The following is a 20,992-nucleotide window of genomic DNA, read 5'->3' on the forward strand; positions in this document are numbered from 1 at the left end:
TCAATAGCACCCAGTGGAAACATAGCTTGGAGAGGAGATAAGGTCCACCAGTTCTTCCACATTCCCCTTCATGTATCTGCCCAAACCTCCTATCCCCTTTTGGGTTTCTAGTTACCCCCTCTTCTTGGTATGTCCTCTCTTATCTTGGGAAAGAGATCTAAACCCCCTCTGTAGCAAAACACTCTGTCCTCTAGTTTTAATTACTCATCAGCTTTCTCTCTCACAAATTTGGGAAGAAATTTCACTCTCAGTGCCTTAGGCGATTTAAGCCCACCTCATAAGGCAAGTCCAAGCCTTGCCAGAACTGTTACACCTGAAATTAACTGTATTTATTTTGTTTCTCTTCTTTTTTATAGGGCTATTTAATTGGCAGATTTTGACAATGCCATGTGCATAATATATTATGGTTTTAGCATAGATTTATTTTGGGGGGTGGAGCTTGCCATAATATTCTTGTGGACAAAACAAAGAAGTGTAAGGTGATTATGTTATGGCTTGATGTATTCAAGAAGCCATTGAAGGATTAGACAGATCCAAAGAATGGTGATTAATTGATTAATATCAACCTAGAGGGAGTCACATGCCTATAAGGATCTATCTTTTGGCCTGCAAAGTTTGGCATTTTCATTAGGGACTTGAATGAAGGAATAGATGGCATGTTTAAAAAAATGCATCTGGCATGAAGCTAGGAGGAATAAAATCACATCAATTGATATGTTCAGGACCAAAAAGATCTTGACAGTTTAGAATTACAGGCCATAAGCTAATAAGATGAAATTTAACAGGGACAAATCTTAAATCCCATGCTTAGGCTCAAAAAAAATAATTTCAAAGAACAGAAAGAGAAAGATTTGGTTTAATTCAATGTAATCCAGTAAACATTTATTAAGTCACTACTTGAGGGGCAATGTAGTATAATGGTTAAGAAATAGCCCTTGAAATGAAGTAAACTGGGTTCAAGTCCTGCCTATAATATCTACAGTGCTCCCACAACCCTCCAAGACTATGTGGGTTAGTGAAGGTGCCAATTTGTTTGGGTAGAAGAAATTTCCTAGTCTGTAAAAATGAATAATAATCCCAACTCCACACCCATCCCTACTATGTGCAAGACACTGTTAGACAACAGTTCACATAAAAAAATTAGGGGTGTCTACTGAACTCTTACCTTAATATGAGATAATGTTATGTATGAAAAAGAAGCCAAAAAAACTAATATGATCTTTGGTTCTGGTCAAACCACGTTTGGAATGTTGTTCACTTCTAGGTACCATATTTTAGGAAAGGCATTGACATAAGATGGCAGCCAGGATGTTAAGGGAATTTAAAACTGTGCCATAAGAGGAATTACTTAATGAAATTGGCATGAAGAAGAGAGGAATTGGGGGAGGGGAGCTTATAAGGATTATGTTCTTATTTTAGAAAGACTATCATATAGAAGAAAATCTTACCTAATTTGGCCCAAGGGGACATAACAGGAGCAATGGATAGAAGACATATCTTGCCTCAATATAAGTAAACATTTATTAATAATCAATGCTGACAATCCACAGTGGAATGGCTTGCCTTTTGAAGTAGTGAGTTCCCCATCACTAGAAAGCTTAATGATTATTTGATTTGGGATGCTGTAGAGAGATCTCTTGGGTAGGTTCAGATTGAACTATGTGAACTTCTAGGTCCCTTCCAAAGCTGAAATTTTCTAAGATTTGCCAACATGCTAACCATTTTGACAAGGGTGTCTTACCTTGAAATGCAATGTTGCTCTGACCTATAACAAGGTGATAAATGGATCAGGCCAAAAGATGGACATCTTTGCCCTTAAACCTGTTTACATAACATCTTTTAAATGTGGATCAATAGGTGTTCAATTTCCCAACTCTACATGTGTCAGAAATACCTGTCTCAGCTGTCCACTCACCTTCACCATGGGGAGATTTGTGAGAGACAGCTTGTATCCCAGGCAGACTGTGAAACTGAACCTTTAAATCAAAAGACAAAGGAGATGGATTAATCAATAGGGAAGCTTTCATTTTATTTTCTCTTTTTTTTCTTCTCTCTCCAGGCTGAATCCCCAGACATAACAATCAAATCAGTCTAGTCTAAGCTGTGCTGAAGCTATTAAAGGTTATTTGACAAAGGCATTTTCACTCAAAGGAAGAGCTATTTGTTTTTTAACTTAAATCTGCATTTTTTCACCTTTGGATGGACTTTTCAAAGAGTTAAAACCAGAGACACCATGTTGCTAACTCAGCCTGCTTGTGATATTCTATCATTTCCAGTGAAAAACTGTACTGGCATAAATTGTCACAGATTGTGTCATGAATGATCACTTACTCAGGGTTTTGTTAGGGAAAACACAAAAGGGCTTTTAAGTGATCTCATAGTTTCATCAAAAACTTAATAGCTTCTATTATCTCTGCTTTCATGTATTGGCAAAAAAAAGTGAGAAAGCATAAAATTCCAGAGTGTTGAAAGCTATGTTCCCAGTTTATTTGTTCTACACGTGTGCACAAGCACATGTACACACACAGTCTGTTATATACATATGTCACATACATACATGTCATATATAGCCACTAATATACACATGTAAATATGCATGTGTATACATATGGATATGTATGTATTCAATACATGTTTTGTATGTGCACATATACAGCATGTGTATATATAATATAGTAAATGCGTATCCATTCATATATGCATTTATACATATATGTATATCAAAACTATATATAATAAAGATCAGATATAGATGCACTTCCTAATTTTCAAGAAAATAAATCAGTCATCAAGCATAAAATACTATGCACCTACTATATTTTAGGCACAATACTAGACACTGGGAATACAAAGACAAAAGTCAAATAATCCAAAAAAAATTCATCTGAACTTAGCAAACTCTAAACAAAATGGGCATTTTGCTGTACATAATAGAAAAGAAAGGTGTTTTACATGAAACTGCAGGTGTCAATTGTGCACAGTTTTAATATATATTATATATATATACATATATATATTATATATATATATACATATATATATTATATATATAAAGTTTAACCTGAAGCTTTCAAAACTGCCCTCCTTATCTTGTGTTCCTTCTTTCTGTTCTCTGTGAAAGAGAGACAGAGAGAGGGAGGAAGGAAGGAAGGAACAAAGGAAGGAAGGAAGGAAAGAAGGAAGGAAGCAAGGAAGGAAAGAAGGAAGGAAGAAAGAGAGAAAGAAACTTCAATGATACAATTTATATAATTTATTTTCTTTATTTTTGTGTTTCTCCTTTCTTCCTAGCCCTCCCCTTCTGTATTGGGGGCAGAGTAGCAGATGCCAAAGCTCTTGTAACAAATATAAATAGATAGATAGATAGATAGATAGATAGATAGATAGATATGTATATACAGTGTATATATGTATACATGATATGCGTATACATGTATTAGATGAACATATATGGATATGTAGACATATCATGCCTATAACAAGTACATATGTGTGTATATATAATATGTGTGTGTGTATATATATACACACACACATAATATCTATCCTTCTAGTGAACCAAAAGAAATTCCCACTTTGTGTCTGGAAATGTGTGTCTTATTCTGCATCTTGAGTCCATCACCTCTCTGTTAAGAGATAGGTAGCATGCTTCACAGCTAAGCTTCTAGTTTTAATTAGTCATTTCATTGATCAAAGTTCTCAATCCTTCTAAGCTGTTCTTCTTTATAATCTTGTTATTATTTTATAAATGGTTCTCCCCTGTTCAGCTTACTTCATTTTGCATCAGTTTGTACATGTCTTCTTAAGTTTCTCTAAACATCACCTCATTCATCATTTGTTATAGTCAAAATAATAGCCCATTACATTCATGTACCATAATTTCTTTAGCCATTACATAGAAGATAGGCATCCTCCCCTATTTTTTTCGTTATTGTCGTTGTTTTGTTACAACAGAAAAAGCTGCTACAAATAATTTTGTATCTGTGGATTTTTTTTCTTCATTATATCTTTAGAGTAAGACCTATTAGAGCTACTGTTAGGTCAAAATGATACATAGTTCAATTACTTTTGTAGTATAGTTCCAAATTGCTAGAATGAATAGATTAGTTTACAGCTGTGTCAATGTTCAAAAGTGTCTCTTTTCCTGCAGCTCCAATAACATGTACAAATTGTTTTTGTTTTGTTTTCTTCACTAATCCTATATGTGTGAGTCAGCATCTTCAGCTACTTTAGTTTACATTTCTTTATTAATGATTTGGAACTTTATTTCATATGGTTGTTGATGGCTTTGATCTGTGCTTTTGAGAACTACTTGTTACTATTCTTTGATCATTTATCAATTAGAAAATGGCTCTTATTCTTATAAATTTAAATCAATTCCCTATATATCTGAGAAATGAGAACTTTTACAGAGAAACTTGATACAAAAGATTTTCCCCAATTTCCTGTTTTCCTTTTAATTTTATCTACATTATTTTTATTTGTGCAAAAATTTTTAGCTTTATGTTATCAAAATTGTCTACTTTATGTTCTGTGATCTATTCCATGTCTTGTTTTGTCATGAACCATTTCCCCACCCATAAATCCAAAAGGTAATTAATTTCTTCCTTATCCTAATTTGTTTATTATAGCACACTTTATGACTGAATCATATATGCATTTCAAGCTATACTGGTATACAGTGTGAGATGTTGGTCCAAACTTAATTCTTATAATTTTTTTTCTGTTTCCCAAGTTTTGTCAAATACTGAGACCCTAAGGGAGTACACATTCTAATGGGGAGAAAAGATAACACATACACACACACACATACACACACGTATACGTGTGTGTATATTTATTTAAGAAATGTAGAACACTGATAAAAGGTAACTCCAGGAGCACAATGGAAAAGTAAGCTGAAGAAAACAGAAATTCCAATAAGTGGTAGAGAGGAAAAATTATATATTCCTTATACAAAGTAGTAAAAAGGCACAGATTGGAAAATCATGAAGTGCCACATGTAAGGAAGAGCAAGAAGGTCAAGTTGACTGGACTTCATAGTATGCTGATAAGGAATAATGTTTAATAAGTCTAGAAAGTCAGGAGACAGCCAGGATGTGAACAAATTTAATTTCAAGAAGACTCTACATTTGATAATGAAATTAATAAATAGCCAAGCAGATGTATTGTGAATGGGGCGGGGTGACATGATCACATCTATCATATAGGAAAATCACTTAGATGGCTATGTGGAGGATGAATTGGCAAATTCCTTTTTAGCAAAGAATATTAATTAATTTAGAATGTTTATATGTGTATATATATATATAGGTATAGGTATATATAGATATACACACATATAAACACACACATATATAATAAATATATATATTCTTATATATATATATATATTCTATATATATATATATATATTCTATATATATATATATATATTCTATTGTTCTATACTTTCCAAACTGCACCATTACTTAGCATAAATGCTTCATAAGTATTTTTATATTCCCAACAGACCTACAGGATAGAATATTGTTTACAATCACATTAGATGTAAAAACACTGAGGCCAATAATTTAAGCAAGTTGTCTGCTATTTATAGAGTTAATTAATGACAGATCAAAGGCCAGACCTGTATCTGAATATTGACAATCAGCAAAGATCAACTTAACAAATACAGTAAGATATAAAGAGGAAAATCTCCCAGGGAGAGGGGATAGGATAAACCAGGATGACCCATATGATAATAGAATCACTAATGAAGAAGTTGGTGTTTGCAGAAAGTGATCATTCATCCTTCTTGGTATAATCAAGCTTCTGCCAACTTGTCTTGTGATGTACTGAACTAGAGTCAAAGGACTTCTAAGAGACTGGCATTGTTTCCAACTCTGATCCATCCCCTTTACCATCCCTCCACCCCACCAACCTTCACTAGAGAATTTTGCAGACTTAGTGACCAAAATGTTGGTAGTGGCTACCATGATTCCCATGAACTATTTCTTTTGGTCAGTTGCATGAAATTTTCATCTCCTTAACGACTTGGCTTTATTAACATTTTGGGGTGGGATGGCCTGAAAGTATCATAATCTGAAAATTAAAGCAATCATCCTCGTGCATATATAAATGGAAAATTGAGAGTGAGAGTCATATTACCCTTTATTGGGTCAATCTTCAATAGCAGAGACTTTGCACTGATTTTCCTCCCACCCTATAGGCCCACACCTGCCTTTAAAGATGTATCTCTTTTAACACATACCATTTTAAACTGATAGCACCTAACAATTTTTGGTAAATGACTGTGAATTTAAGAGGCTACAGTCTCTTTTTCTACCCCCTCTATTCTCTGCTTATTTATATCATTCATTCAACAGATATTTATTAAATGCCAACTGTATTCCATACCCACTGGTGACATCAAGGTAAAAGCAATTTTTGCCCTCGAAGAATTTACCTTATGGGAGATGGGAGGGAAGTATATGTACAAAAGCAAGCTCTACAGACAAAGACACATCATTGCATAGTTAATAGAAATTCTTTTCAGAAACTTGAATCTATATTCTCACATAAGCTAGAAATGTGTAAAAAATGCTTTCTCTCTCACCATGACACCTTCAGTGATTCATCATAATGTAAATTCATTCTAAAATATCGCAGGCTACAGCATAGTCTAGACTTAATTGCCCTTCAGTTAGCCTGCTTTTCACCCTGGATTTTATGTTCTTTCCCTCTCATCTCTTGTCTTATATTGTTCATTACTTTATTAGAGGTACAATTATAGCCACAATATTACTAATTACTGCTTTGAAATGTATATTCTGACATCATAGAAACACACAAATAGCAAGTGTTGCACAAACAGTTATTCAGCTTTTTCAAATGACCCTGACTTCTTTTTTTTAGGTTAATTACTTGTGGCTAGTGAATTTTTTGCATTCTTTTTATAGATCATTTCAATCTGCCTCATTACTAACCATAATTCCTCGACTTGATCTTGAGGTCTCTATAGATCGTATGCCATCGTTACATCAATCATTAAAGAGGCAACTCGGTAGTCTTCATGGTAAATGGCACAATGGCCATCCTTGATTGACTACTGAAAAGATTCCACCTTTCCCCTCCATAGCCCTATACAGTCCATTACATAAGAGTTAGAGTGGCAGTAAGTTTGGTGAATCATGGCTGCCAAGAAGGGAAGAAGCCTAAGACTGTCTGCCTTGCCAACCATTGAGGACAGCCAGTCACTCAGAGGTCTAGGTACGTGTCTCTCCTCTCTTTAGGGCATTCATGCTTGGAAGTAATGAGTGTTGTGTTTGAACTTTTGGTACACAAACACTGAGGCCTATGTTGGCTTATTTAATTTTCAGTCTTCTTGCCCCACTGTGACTTTCTTGTGGTTTGGTTACCAGAACTGCCTGCAATATTCCCACAGCTTCCTAATGGGCTCATGTGTTTTCTCTCATTTATTTATTTCTTGATCATCATAGAATTAGAGGCTATACAATCAAATTCAGTCATTTTAAGACAAAAAAAAGAAAACTCAAAACTAGAGAGACTAGCAGGATTGCAGAAGGTCAATGTGGCAGGATTCGAATCCAGGATTTCTGACTCCAAATCCAGTACTTTTACCCCTTCACCACACTGTTGCTTGCCATTACGTTGACCTTTTTGGTATTAAGTGTATATTTGACCACTATCTTAGTGAGAAATTTACAACTCACATATATCTCTTTCATCTTATCTATAAGTATAATTTTGATTATTTGCTCCTAAATTCATTTTCTATTTACATTTAAAGAAAGGAAAATTATCTGCCACTTTTTCCATAAAGCCTTACACATCTTCCTGTATTTTGTCTTCACCATATTTTTTTCCTATCCAGAAGACAAGGTAGCCTGAAATTAAGATGTTTCACTCTACACTCCTTCCTTCAAGCAGTTCAGCTATAAAAAATGTTATCATTAGTGGTGGTAATCATGATAATACTTTCCAATTTGTATGGTGCTTTTCAGTTTACAAATGGATTTCAAGTTAAATGAGATCAACCATTTGAACCACTTTCTGGGAAAGTATACTGTTTATCATTCTCTACCTGGTGCAGTGACAGATCATCCACAATTCTTGCTTCCTGCTCCCTAAGCCAGTTCCCTGCCCTGATTAAAAGGGTCAGGTGACTTCAGTCCTTGTGATAATTTCCCCCTTTTTTCACTTTGGAAGTTAAAATAGCTCAAGATATTTTTGTGCATATTTAACCCACTCAAAGAATTCTAAGTGAATAAATTAAGCATGTTTTCCTCTTAAAGTATCCATATCCATAGAATATCCATATCCATAGGATGTTAGAAATTCTATATTCTGGCCTCCTCATTTTACAGATAAAGAAACTAAGGCTGGGGCAGCTAGGTGGCACAGTGAATAGAGCACCGGCCCTGGAGTCAGGAGGACCTGGGTTCAAATCTGGCCTCAGACCCGTGACACACTTACTAGCTGTGTGACCTTGGGCAAGTTACTTAACCCCAATTGCCCTGCCTTCCACCCTGCAAAAAGAAAAAAAAAAGAAACTAAGGCCCAGAGATATCAAGACACTTTATAAAAGTGAGTCAGAAATAGAACCTGTCTCCTACTTTTCAGTTCCATGTTGGGTTCCCCCCCAATTTACCAGGTTGCCACATTTTCCCTTTTTCTTTCAAAATTCTATTAAATTCCACTCAAATATTAGAATCAGGGAATCAAGTTCTTAATTTGATATTAAATTTATTTTAAATTACTGCATTCTATACCTCTCTTACCAGGAGATATTTCTAGTTCCTTTTCTGACTCAGAATTGTCAGACTTATAAGGAAACACACACACCACATACATATGTTTACATACATATATGTATATGTGTGTATACATCAATATCTATATATGATTGAATGAGATTCTGCCCAGATTTATTCTTGAATATAATTACAGGAAGGTTCTCTTTTTAAAAGTCACATAATCTTACACATGTCTAGGTATGCTTTATTTTCTTTCTGGGAGACCCCAAATATTTATTCACTCATCTCTTTGCTTCTGGGCATTATAACACAAATGATAAGCCATAAAAGAATAGACTGGCCATTATCTAGAATTGAGCCTTATAGGTAGTTGATGTTAATAAGGTCCATTTAAAAAAAATACTGACACTCTTCTAATCATACCACATGGCCACAAGTCACGGAATAGAACTTTGACTCAAGAGCCAACTTCTGAATCACCCAAACAACCAAAAAGGTGGATTGTTCCCATAGCTAGGGGGAGGGATGACAAGTAGACTGTCATCATTCACATGCAGAACTAAAAGTAAATTTGAACACATTCAGTGGACCCTCTGTAGCTGATTTCTAAGAGCACATTGGGAAGAATAACACAAATTGGGCAGATGTGGATGGTCCTGTTGTTATCAACATTGTTGGACAGAGAACCCACATTATTCAGGTCACAGATTCATCAAATTGGAAAATATTAAATAAATTATTTTGCCTGTATGTTGGGATGCCAGCACTTTCCCCAATGCTAGCTCTAAGCATGTAAGTTTAGCCAAAATGCTCTTGTTTTCCATTCAAGAAAATGAATTCTGGTCTTGATGGTAAAAAGCTTTTTTGGTGGCACAGTCTCAGTTCTAAAATCCCCTGCTCTTGATGATTTGCCAAAGCAGCAGCCTGACAGCCTTCAGTGGAGAGGACAATTTATGGGATTTGATGTTTCTTTCCTTTTTAGCTCTGTTGATCCAAGCAACCCTGTAGCAAGAAATACTGTGATTCACGGCAATGGTGTGAACTTTCTGCTCCCCCTTTGGTGGGGAGCTGACATAATTTATTTTTTAATTTTATTTATTGTGGTTCTTTGGTGACACAGCAAGTACTTTCAAACTAAATACAAAACTGTCACCGTTACATATTTTATACTCCACTCCTCATTTGGCATCCACTGAGAAATCTGTAAATGAGTATTGCTAAGTAGTGCAGTATAAGCAGAAAGGATATTTTTCTTTTAGGAGTTTCAAAACTTAAATTATATTTTTGAAAATGAATTTTTATAGGTAAATGTTTCCTAAAAATATTCAGGGTTGGCTAATAGCTAACATTTGTACAGTATTTTAAAGTTTAGTAAAACATTTGTACAATATTATTATTATTATGTGTTATTTTATTTGATCTTTACAATAACCCTGGAAGGTAGGTGTTATTTTCACCCTCATTTTATATACAAGGAAACCAAGGTTGAGAAACATTTAATGACTTGCTTAGAATCACACAGCTAATGTCTATAAGGTAGGTTTTACTGATTCCAAGCCCAAACTTCTATCCCCTACAATATCTAGAGACAACATATTAGCTGCATTATATATATGACACTGTCACACTAAAAATGAATCATGCCATCTAAATGTCCACAAGAAAAAAATATGGAATTTAAGATCGATAAAGCAACAATAAGAAGAACGATGCTTTCCATTATTTGGCTCCTGACTCTATTTGTGCTTTCCTTTCATTTTCCTAATAATGAATACCCAAAGAAGAAATAGCAGGTAGAGGCAGGATGTGTATTGGGATCTGAGCAGTTGCCCAAAATTAAGCCTGGATGGAGCCTTCCAGTTCTTAAGCTGCCCTAGCTGTGCCCTTGACAACCATCCCAGGATAAAACCTCTCTCTTTTCTTCCTGCTACTCCAAAATCTTCTCAGGCCTTGGCTCAGGATCGCAGCCAGTCCAAAGAAATTGTTCTGTATGTGGTGCTGTCCAATGTCTCCTTCTGTGATTTTATTTTCCATTTCATGGCAACCCCCATCTGAAGCATTTACTGAATGCATAGCTGTCCAGGGATCCCCACTGAGGTGCAATGACCCATTTCTAAATTCTCTCTGGCTTTGTACCATTATTATATCCTTTCACAATATACCATTTCTATGTCTCATTTTATAGTAAATAATCTCACCTGTCTGATTGTGGGGGGGGCTGATAAATACCCTACCTCTTAGGGATCAGTAAGACATAATGAATGAACTTTCCCAGGGAAATCTCCATTTTAATAAGAGTCAATTCCTAAATAACATTCTTTAGAAATGTAGCTCTAATATTGGAATTGCAGGCATCATGGATGGCTTAGGAGAGGATGGTATTTAGGGATGGGGAGCAGCCCTTATTATCTCATAGAAAAATAGTTTATTGCTTTTGAGAATGCACATTTCCTGTGTGTGTACACAGTTTCCACCCACTGCCAGAAATGAATATTCAGAAGCACAAGTGAAAGAAACATAAAGTAAACATAAATAGACATATTTCATGTACATTAAGGAGTTTTATAAATAAGAACAGTACATTTCAAACCAGAGTTCCTGATATTAAAGATGGGAGAGGTTAGGAAAAGAGGTGGGAGGAGGCTTCTCCCTACCCTGATAGTGGCAAAGATATCCCAGAACAAGGCTGAAGTGACATGGATTCCAGTCAACTCTGGTGACTCTGCACAAGAGCCCAAGGATAACGTCCTCTTGGAACTAAGTTGTTTCTTGTTCATTCATTCAGTTGTGTCTAACACTTCATGATTCCATTTGGGGTTTTCTTGGCAAAGATACTGGAGTGGTTTGCTTTTCACTTCTTCAACTCATATGACAGATGAGGAAACTGAGACAAACAGGGATGTCATTTGCTCAGGGTCATGCAGATAGTAGGTGTCTGAGGACAGATTGGAACTCAGATCTTCCTGACTCTAGGCCCAGCACTCTATCCATTGCACCACCTATCTGCTGCTACTGAGTAACTCAATTATGAAAGAAGCTCAGCAGTCAAGTTTCACCATTCTCATTTTGTAAAATGAATGGATCTGTCTGATGCTTGAAAGTCAGTGATGCAGGGGCTGAGGATGGAAGTGAGGGGATAGACAGATCTGCTTTCTTGCCCCTTAAGGTTCAGTCTTCTTTTTCAGAACCACAGAATGTCAGAGGGGAAAGGCGAAGGGCCTCAGAACCCATCGGGTTAAACCTATTGGTGAGCAAAAAGCTGCCTGAAGAGGACCTTCCACCCTTGCCCCAATGCTATCCAGCCTTGGGCAGGAAGAAAACCTTGAAGGATGGGACCTCTTCTCTCCTACTGAGGGAGCCCAGTCATTCCAATTTGGGGGCCTCCTTTTCTCTTAGCTCTTCCTTCTTATCAAGCCAAAATGGGTCATTCTGCACATCCTGTCTACTGTTCCAGAACAAGTCTAACACTCTGCCAAATGAGATCTTTCAAAGACCAAAAGACCCCAAGGATGCCCCACCTCCTAGTTTTTTCTGCTGGGCATCCTCTCTTCTCTCAAATGATCCTCAAACAACATTATCAATAATCCCCTCATCACTGTGATAAGCTTTCAGGTTATGAAGGTCCTCATGGAAATGTGATGCCATGAAGTGGCTAAAGTCCTCTGGATTTGGCCTGAAAAAGGCAGAGGGCAGTGGGTATGTCACCCCCTCTCGTGCTCTGAATAGGCTACCTGTGTAACATGATCTACTTCAAGTGGCACTAGGGAACCATTGAGAAAGCTCCAGAAGCTGGTCCTCCTAAAGGCATCACTACGCTTTGAGCTGCCCCCTTGCCCTAATATCTAATCACCTCCTTCTTCCTATGTCAAAGAGTCAGCCAGCCCACAAGCCATCCATCTGGATTTGGAGCTAATAGAAATTGCATACCTTTTCTAGTCTCACACCCTTGCTCCACAGAAGAGAAGAGCCTCAGGTCCTATCTTGTTGAGTAGAAATCCACCTCAGAGGCCAACTGGAGCTCCCCATCCAGAACTGAGATGCCACTTATCCACACTACGTTTTTTATCTTGTTCTTGAAGATCAGCAGCTGGATGTAGAATTTCTGCTTGTTGAGGTCCAAGAAACAGGTCACTTTGGCCATGGGCGTGGTAGCATAGAGCCTGAGAAAGCTCCAGATAGTGGAGAGTTCAGCTTGCATCTCCTCCACAAACACTACTACAGAAGGGGCTTCTTGTGGTAGATGGGGTGTATGTTGCTTAAAATTGGGATAGCAAAAGAGCTCCTTGAACACCTGGTGGTCCCCCTTCTGCATTCACAGCATCTTGTCATGGTACTTCTCCTGTAGCTGTAGGTCAATACTTTCATTAATAGGCTGGTTGATATTGGATTTGTCTAGTAGGAAATTAAGCATTCTGAGGATGCGGTGGACATTCCAGATCTGGGAAGGTGGAACAAAGAAAGTCAATTTGCTCTTTTGATTTTTTGACTGTATTGCATTTGTATTGACTGCCAGCAAATCAAAAGAAGAAATTGATTTTCTTTGTTCCATAAGGTCAGAATTGGTTTTGTGGAAATACTGGATAAAGCTCTGGATCACTTTGGGAATCACTTGGTAGATCTGCTGCTCATACTGGCACTCATAGACCAAGTCCTGCTTTAGGTCCAGTATGCATGTCATAGTTGCCAGGTAAGCATAGGAATCGCATGCAGCCTCTGTGAGAGAGGGACTTTTGTGAATTCAGGGAGTAAGATGGACTGGAGACAAGCTAGTCTAACTTGGTTAGACATAGAATCTATTAAGCAGGAGAATAACGCAAAAAAGGGACTAGAAAGGTAGGTCATGGTGGAAGGATTTAAATGATAAGCCAAAGAATTTATAATGTGAAATCATTGAATATTGTTGTGTAAGAAAAAAAACATGACCCTTTTTTGTACATTAAGAAGATTAGTTTGGTGATTGTGTGAAGTATGAACTGAAATGGGAAGCCATTGTAGGCAGAGATCTATGACTTCAGTTTAAGCAAGAGATGAGTATCTGATAGTATCACAAGAGAAGAAAAAAAATGAATCAGGTGATATGCACACAGAAGAGATGTCTCTGATTGGATGAGATTGGGAAATACTGGAAGAGGGGAAGTAGTCAAAGATGACCAAGGTTTAAAATCTCTGTACTTGGGAGGGTGACTTTGCCATCAACAAGCAAAAGGAAGTGTAGAGGAGGGATGGGCTTCTGTGGAGCCAATGATGAGTTTAGTTTTGATCATGTTGACTTTTATGGCCTGAAAGAATGTTCAGGTTCTCCTGGGAAGTTGGAAATGTAGGACTAGAGATAAGAAGAACAAGGGAATCTGGATATTTTAAGAATAAAGAAGATAACTGAACATTTAAATGACACTAATTGAGGTAATAGCATTATTCCAATAAAGTAGCTCATAAAGTTGACAGGGGAGCAATTTTTTTGCATTTTATTAAGCACTGCATACATGTAGGCTGTTATTCTTACGCTTTAGGGCCCCTTTCTTAGAAAAAAATGTAGGCCAAAATTGAATTTGGTCAGTATATTATACTGATGTCTTTCATCATCAGATTCTATCAGTATCTACTCAGTGTTGAATGGCTGCACAGACAGATGAATGGATATGATAAGCCAATAGACACTAAAGCATTATTGCAAAATTCACTTAAAATGGTAATTGTAGTTTTCTTTCATCAAAGTCTTGTTGTGGCTTCCCATTTCTCAGTGGTGGGGTAGTGATGACTACTAATCTATATTTGTGCAATGTTTTCATTTGTGAATAGGAATTTGCTTGAGGATTCTTACACAAGTACTTTGAATTTCCCAGTTATTTTGCTTAAAATCTCCATTGATTTTTTTAGGGTTTCTTTCAAGAAATGTTTTCATTTTTCAAATTGGAATTTACTTATCTGATTCATATGACCTGACTGCTTCATGCACTATAATTTATTTTATTGCAATCAACTTTTTTTGGAGGGGGGAAGGCAGGGCAATTGGGGTTAAGTGACTTGCCCAAGGTCACATAGCTAGTACATGTGTCAAGGATCTGAGGCTGGATTTGAACTCAGGTTCTCCTGACTCCAGGGCCGGTGCTCTACTCACTGCACCACCTAGCTGCCCTGCAATCAACTTTTACAAAAAATAATACAGATTTTTTTGAACCTAGAATATTTTCAACATTACTAAAGTAAAATAAAAAAGCTGACAGTGCTTTAAGGATTACAAAGCAATTTGTATGCACTATGTCATCCAATTTTTATAACTGAGTTGGCTTTTACAATTATTATTAGTCTCATTTTTATAGAAGAGGAAGGTTAAATGACTTACTTATGGTCATCCAGCTAGTAAGTGTCAAATAGAAACTCGAGTTTTTCCTAACTCCATGTCCAACCTTCTTTTCACTAAACCTCACTTCCCCCTAAGTTTGCATGGACTTCTCTTAGTGTATACTCATCTTACAGAAATATTTGGCAAATATTCCTGTTTGTAGTAAAACTAGACATGAAAAATATATAGCAATTATTTTAAAGTTACCAAAAGGTATTTAACAACTTTTTATGAATGCTCGTTGGTTTCTTACAGAAATAAGACAAGAATTCTTCTGCAAAGTTTAATAAAAGCTTCAGTTCTATGGTTGCTTAAGCTAAAATGTCCATGGTTTCTCTAATATTCTAGGCATTTTTGAAAATAAGTTTTTCAATGCCTTTTGTTTTAACATCAAAAACATTTCCGGAAATACCTCCCCTAATTAACCTTTCAAATTTAACCTTTCTTCGAAACAAAGAAGCAATAACACTCAACTATAAAACCTTCTGACAATGTGTATATTCTGCCTTAGGAGTCACTTTTCTGCCAAACATTCTTCGCTACTATTGCTGATTTGTTTTTCAGTTGCTTAGATCTGGATTTCTTTTTACTCATCTTTTCATGTAAATTGTTGTAGCTGTTGTTTGTTTGGTTATGCTTATTTCAATCTGTATCAATATATGTGCCTTCCCATTTTTTCCTTCTGAATTTTTCATATTTATTGTGTCTTAATGGACAATGATATTCTATTATATTCATATATCATAATTTTTTCAGACATTCTCCAATGGGTACCCACTTTGTTTCCAGAGCTTTACATCGACAGAAACTGCTGCTATGAATGTTTTCCTACATATTGGACTTTTATTTGTCTTTACCTTCCATGTATAGGTTCAGTAGTGAGATCACTGAGTCAAAGCATAGAAAGAGTCTAGTTACTTTTCCTATATTGTTCCAAATTGATATCTAAAATGGTAGGATACTCCACCGACTGTTCATTCATGTGCCTAGCTCCCCATATCTCAGCCAGAACTGGTTGTTCCAATTTTTATCATTCCTACTGATCTTTAGGATGTGAAGTAAAAGCACTGGGAGTATTTTAATTTGTATTTCTTCAGTCATTACTGATTTAGAGCATACTTTCATTGGTAGTTTACTAATTTTTTTCTTGAGAACCATTCATATTATTTGAGAACTTATCTACGGGGTGATGATATTTTAGGAAACCCACAGCATTACAAATATTCCCTCTGATTCATACTAGTTATGTGACCCTGCATAAATCACTTAACCATTCATTGTTTACAGGCAGCTTTCTAAAATAAAAAGTTACAGAAAAGGTGATGATCTTCATTAATAGAGTGTTCCATTACTGATAGTTTTGTATAACGAAGAAATCTAAGGTCTGGCTTCTGCCCAAAGAAACAAATAAATAAAAAGCCTAACTCACTAGACTGCCTTGTGTTCTGTACCCATAACTCAGTAGAATTTTAACTTTGTGTTCTAAAGAATGCTAAAGAGGGATTTTGCTCTAATTCTTGCCTACTGAAATAGTCCAAACAAGAATTTGATTATAGTTTCTTGTGGAAACACCTATATGAAAAATAAATAAAATAAACCTCATTTCACATCCTAAAAACTTGAATTTTGTGATAATTCAATTACAATATACATGAATCTTACTCAGTAAAACTTAAAAATAATTTTTATCCTTGACATTTCATGGTCATAAATCAGGAGAATCCAGTCCCAAATCAGTAGCTTTTGTCAAATCAACTATTCTAGAAATTAAGAATACTTGCAATGAATCTTAGCAGGTGCTTAATCAATGCTTATTCACTTGAACATCTGTGTGAAGCAAATAATTTTTGTGTACTAAAGGATTTTTATGTTTAGGATACATTATTGTGTCATTTAAGGATACTGGGAATGATAATATGATTATTAGCTTAGCTACTTTCCCTTTTTTGCCCCCATTATATCTTGTTATTGAGAGATGGTATATAATAGTAGATAGAACTGGCAATAGGGTCAAGAAGACCTTGAGTCTTGCCTCTGCCACATACTGTTGGCATGTCTTTTGGCAAGTCATTCATCTTCTTAGAAATCCACCCAACCTTTCAAGGTCATACATATATTACAGAAGACTTGCCAATTCACATTGATGGAGGGAGTGTTCATGCTGGGGAGTTTCACAAACAATGAAGTCGGAAGTCCCTATCAAAATAATATTAATGCTATTCTTAAAATCAACAAAAGAACATTTTTTTCTAAAAGTAATCTCTGGTCAAATTTTTATTGTTATGTTGGTCTTACTACTTTAGAACTCAAACATAGTTTTCAACATGGAATTAAAAATCAATGCAGTATCTGAGATTGAAACCAATACAAACATAATGAAAGTCACCTGTGCTAATCCCCTTATGATCTTTGTGACATCTGTGGCATAAAGGAAGATTGTATGCCAAGAATTATTCATGTAATATGTAACAGTATCCTGTTACAAATATAATTGATAAGATTACTTAGAAACAGGTGTATATTGTCATTTTATAAGATATAATGTCATATGCTTTGAAAACATAATGGACATAATTAATTTCACAAATCAGTAATGAGAGTCTTTAATTACATATGCACAACTATATGATATAATTATATTAATTACACAATTATATTAATTATGCTGCACTGACAGTTAAAATTATTTGCTTTGCTACACCATCCTGGTTAATTTATTTCATTTGCTTTGAATTTTTAAATTTAGAAATAAATTATTTTTAACATGGTGAATGTACACATAGTATAGAAAAAAATAATTCCTACAATATGGTGTCAGAGAATGTTAGAGCTTGAAAAATCCTTAGAGAACATCTAGTCCAACTCCTGTAATTTTCCAATGAAGAGAATGAAGGACAATGTAGTTAAATAACTCATTCCAAGTCATCCAGCAACCGTATTCTCTCTGGTTTTTACTCATATGTGTGATGAATAAATATCAAACAGCCTGGCTTCGTCCTGCCAAGCAAATCTTCCCTTGGTTTTAATGAGCTACTTACTAATCACTCACAGGCCACATGATGAGGGTAAGAATGCATTTGTTATTTGTGTCTGAGGAGCTTAGCTCTGTAGGACATAGGATCCTAGATTCAGGTCTGGATGCAATCTTTGTGGTTATTTGGTCCTGTTCAGAATTTTTAACAGATAAGTAAATTAAGGGCCAAAAAAGTTGCCCAAGGTCAGACAGCTAGTAAAGCAATAGAGCTGGGATTTAAATCCGAGTTTCTAACTCCAAATCCAGAGCTTGTTCCCCTAAGCAATGCTACCTCCACTATGTTAGTGAGTTCCCAGGTTTGTTTTCAGAATAGGTTACATTGCTTCTGTTAGTTCTCTAAACCAGCAATTAGATTGCAAATATGTGCCTTCAATCATTTTGTTGTTCAGTCATTTTCATTCTCTGTGTCTGATTCTTTGTGACCCCATGGGGGATTTTCTTGGCAAAGATACAAGAGTGGTTTGTCATTTCCTTCTCCAGCTCATTTTAAGTATGAGGAAACTGAGGCAAATAAGGTTAAGTGACTTGTCCAGATCACACAGCTAGCAAGTCTCTAAGGCTACATTTGAACTCAGGAAGATGAGTCTTCCTGACTTCAGGCCTGGCAATCTACCTACTATGCCACCTAGCCACATTGATTATTCCGTTTTAAAATGAGATATCAGTGTAATAACTGTGGTCCTGCCATTTAAACTCAAAATAAGTTATTGACTAATAATAAATCTTCAACATGACTTGTGCACAAATAAAACATTAGGCATCTATCAATAGACGTACCTATACACATGGACATGCCGTATGTCTATATGTTTGTATGTATGTGTGCACACTATTTTCTTTTGAAATTATTTTGAACAGTTGAATGAAAGGACTGTATTGACCTCTTGTTACCTAAAGACACTCTGGCAAGGGTGTATGAAAATACTATTTGTATCATAATTTCTCAGTATGTGAAGGTAATAGCATTTGCATTTCAACCTTAATGGAGAATTATGAAAAATGCTGATTTATTAAAAGATATAGTTAAATTGATTAATGAATTGATCATTCAATAAACATTTACTAAGCATCTATTATATGCCAGTCATGGTACTAAGAATTGGAAAGGCAAGATAGTCCCTGATCATGACGAACAAGTCTAGCAGGGGAGATAACATACGAACAACTGTACAAATAAGCTATATGCATAATAAATAAGAAACACAAAACACTCAAATTAAGGGGGGTGGTCTGGAAAGGCTTGCTGTAGAAGGTAATATGTAGGTAGGACTTGAAGGAATCTAGGGTAGCAAAGAGGTAGAGATGAAGAGGAAGAACATTCCAGGAATAGGAACAATCAGTGAAATCAATTGTAGTCATACAAAATGAGAACCTGATGAAGAATTTGGCCTTCATGGGTTTACTTAATTATTTAATTTGAAGCATTCCCCCATTAAATTCCATACAAAAGCATAAAAATCCATTTTAAAGCCAAATATCGATGACTGCAATTATCTCCCTCTATGGCTATCAGTGATATTCTGTTTTCAGCTTCATCAGAAGCATCTGGTGCTGATGTAATTAGGACTAAATCTTGGCCTTGGCTTTCAAGATTTTTATATGCTATTGTTATTGTTGTGGATGTGTTTCATTATACCACCCTGATCAATAATAAATAGTTCCTTTATTTAGGAAGCCAACAATCTAAGAAGAGTTATACAATGCAGAAACAAATCATTATATTACAAGCTAGACTATGAGTGCTCAGAGAAGACAAAGTTGTATGAGGCACGCAAAGCAGAAGAGAACACTTGGGGTTAGGGTAAATCAAGGGAAGCCTTATAAATATCAGCACCTTGAAAATGCCTGATCTAGGATATGAAAAAATTGAGACACTAATACACTGTTGGTGGAAATGTGAACTGTTCCACCCATTTTGGAGAGCAGTGCAGAATTATGCACAATAAGTTATAAAACTGTGTATATACCCTTTGACCTAGCAATACCACTATTGGGTGATTAGGGATAAAGGAAAGGAACTTATGTATTCTAAAATATTTATAGCAGTTCTCTGTGATGGTAATGAAGTAATAATTGAGGGGATACCCATCAAGTGGGAAATGGCTAAAGAGGTTGTGGTGTGTGGTTGTGATGGACTACTACTGTGCTACAAGAAATGATGATCTGGCTGATTTTAGAAAAAACATGAAAAGACCTGCATGAAATAATGAAGAATGAAACGAGCAGAACCAAGAGAACACTGTATACAGTTCTTAAAACAGCTGTGGACTAAGTCATTTTGAGTACTAAAAATACTCAAATGAACCACAAAAGACCTATGAAAGAAGATGCTATCCATCTCCAGGAAGAGAACTAATAAATGCATAGTATGGTTTTACACACCCATCCACTCACCCACATACACAACCACACACACACACACACAGATATTTGTGTCTAATGGAGGCCCATCTCTAGTGAAGGGTGGGGAGGGAGGGGAAAAAAATGCACAGCAGAGAATGAAAGAAAACTCAGAAGGAAGTGCAGAAAAATGGTAAATTTGAAAATGATGTGTAATATTTATTATGTAGTTGTATTTTTTAAAGTAAATATTGTGAAATGGAGATTAGTAGTTTCATACAGAATTCTTTTTTTTTGCATTTTGCTGTGTACAAGGAAATGGGTTTTTTGTCTTTTTGTATTTAAATTCAATATGAATAAAAATGAAAAAAGAGAAAATGACTAATTTAGAATTCAGATAATACAGAATGGACTTTCTCATGTAGTTATCCCACTTTAAAGAATCAAAGGTAGTATCATCAGGTTTCAGCAGTCTGGGAATGCCCTTAAGTTATTTTAGAGTTTCCATTGCACTTCTCA

The 20,992-nt window shown here is 35.7% G+C and overlaps 1 protein-coding gene across 1 annotated transcript in view; it reads left to right on the forward strand.

Annotated features, from left to right (window-relative positions):
* Nucleotides 1–20,992, forward strand: part of MYO16 (myosin XVI) — a 675,300-nt gene that overhangs the window by 462,415 nt on the left and 191,893 nt on the right. The gene's annotated exons all lie outside the window — the stretch shown is intronic.

The sequence above is a fragment of the Trichosurus vulpecula genome, chromosome 4 (genome assembly GCF_011100635.1).
Source record: "Trichosurus vulpecula isolate mTriVul1 chromosome 4, mTriVul1.pri, whole genome shotgun sequence".
Lineage (NCBI taxonomy): Eukaryota > Metazoa > Chordata > Mammalia > Diprotodontia > Phalangeridae > Trichosurus > Trichosurus vulpecula.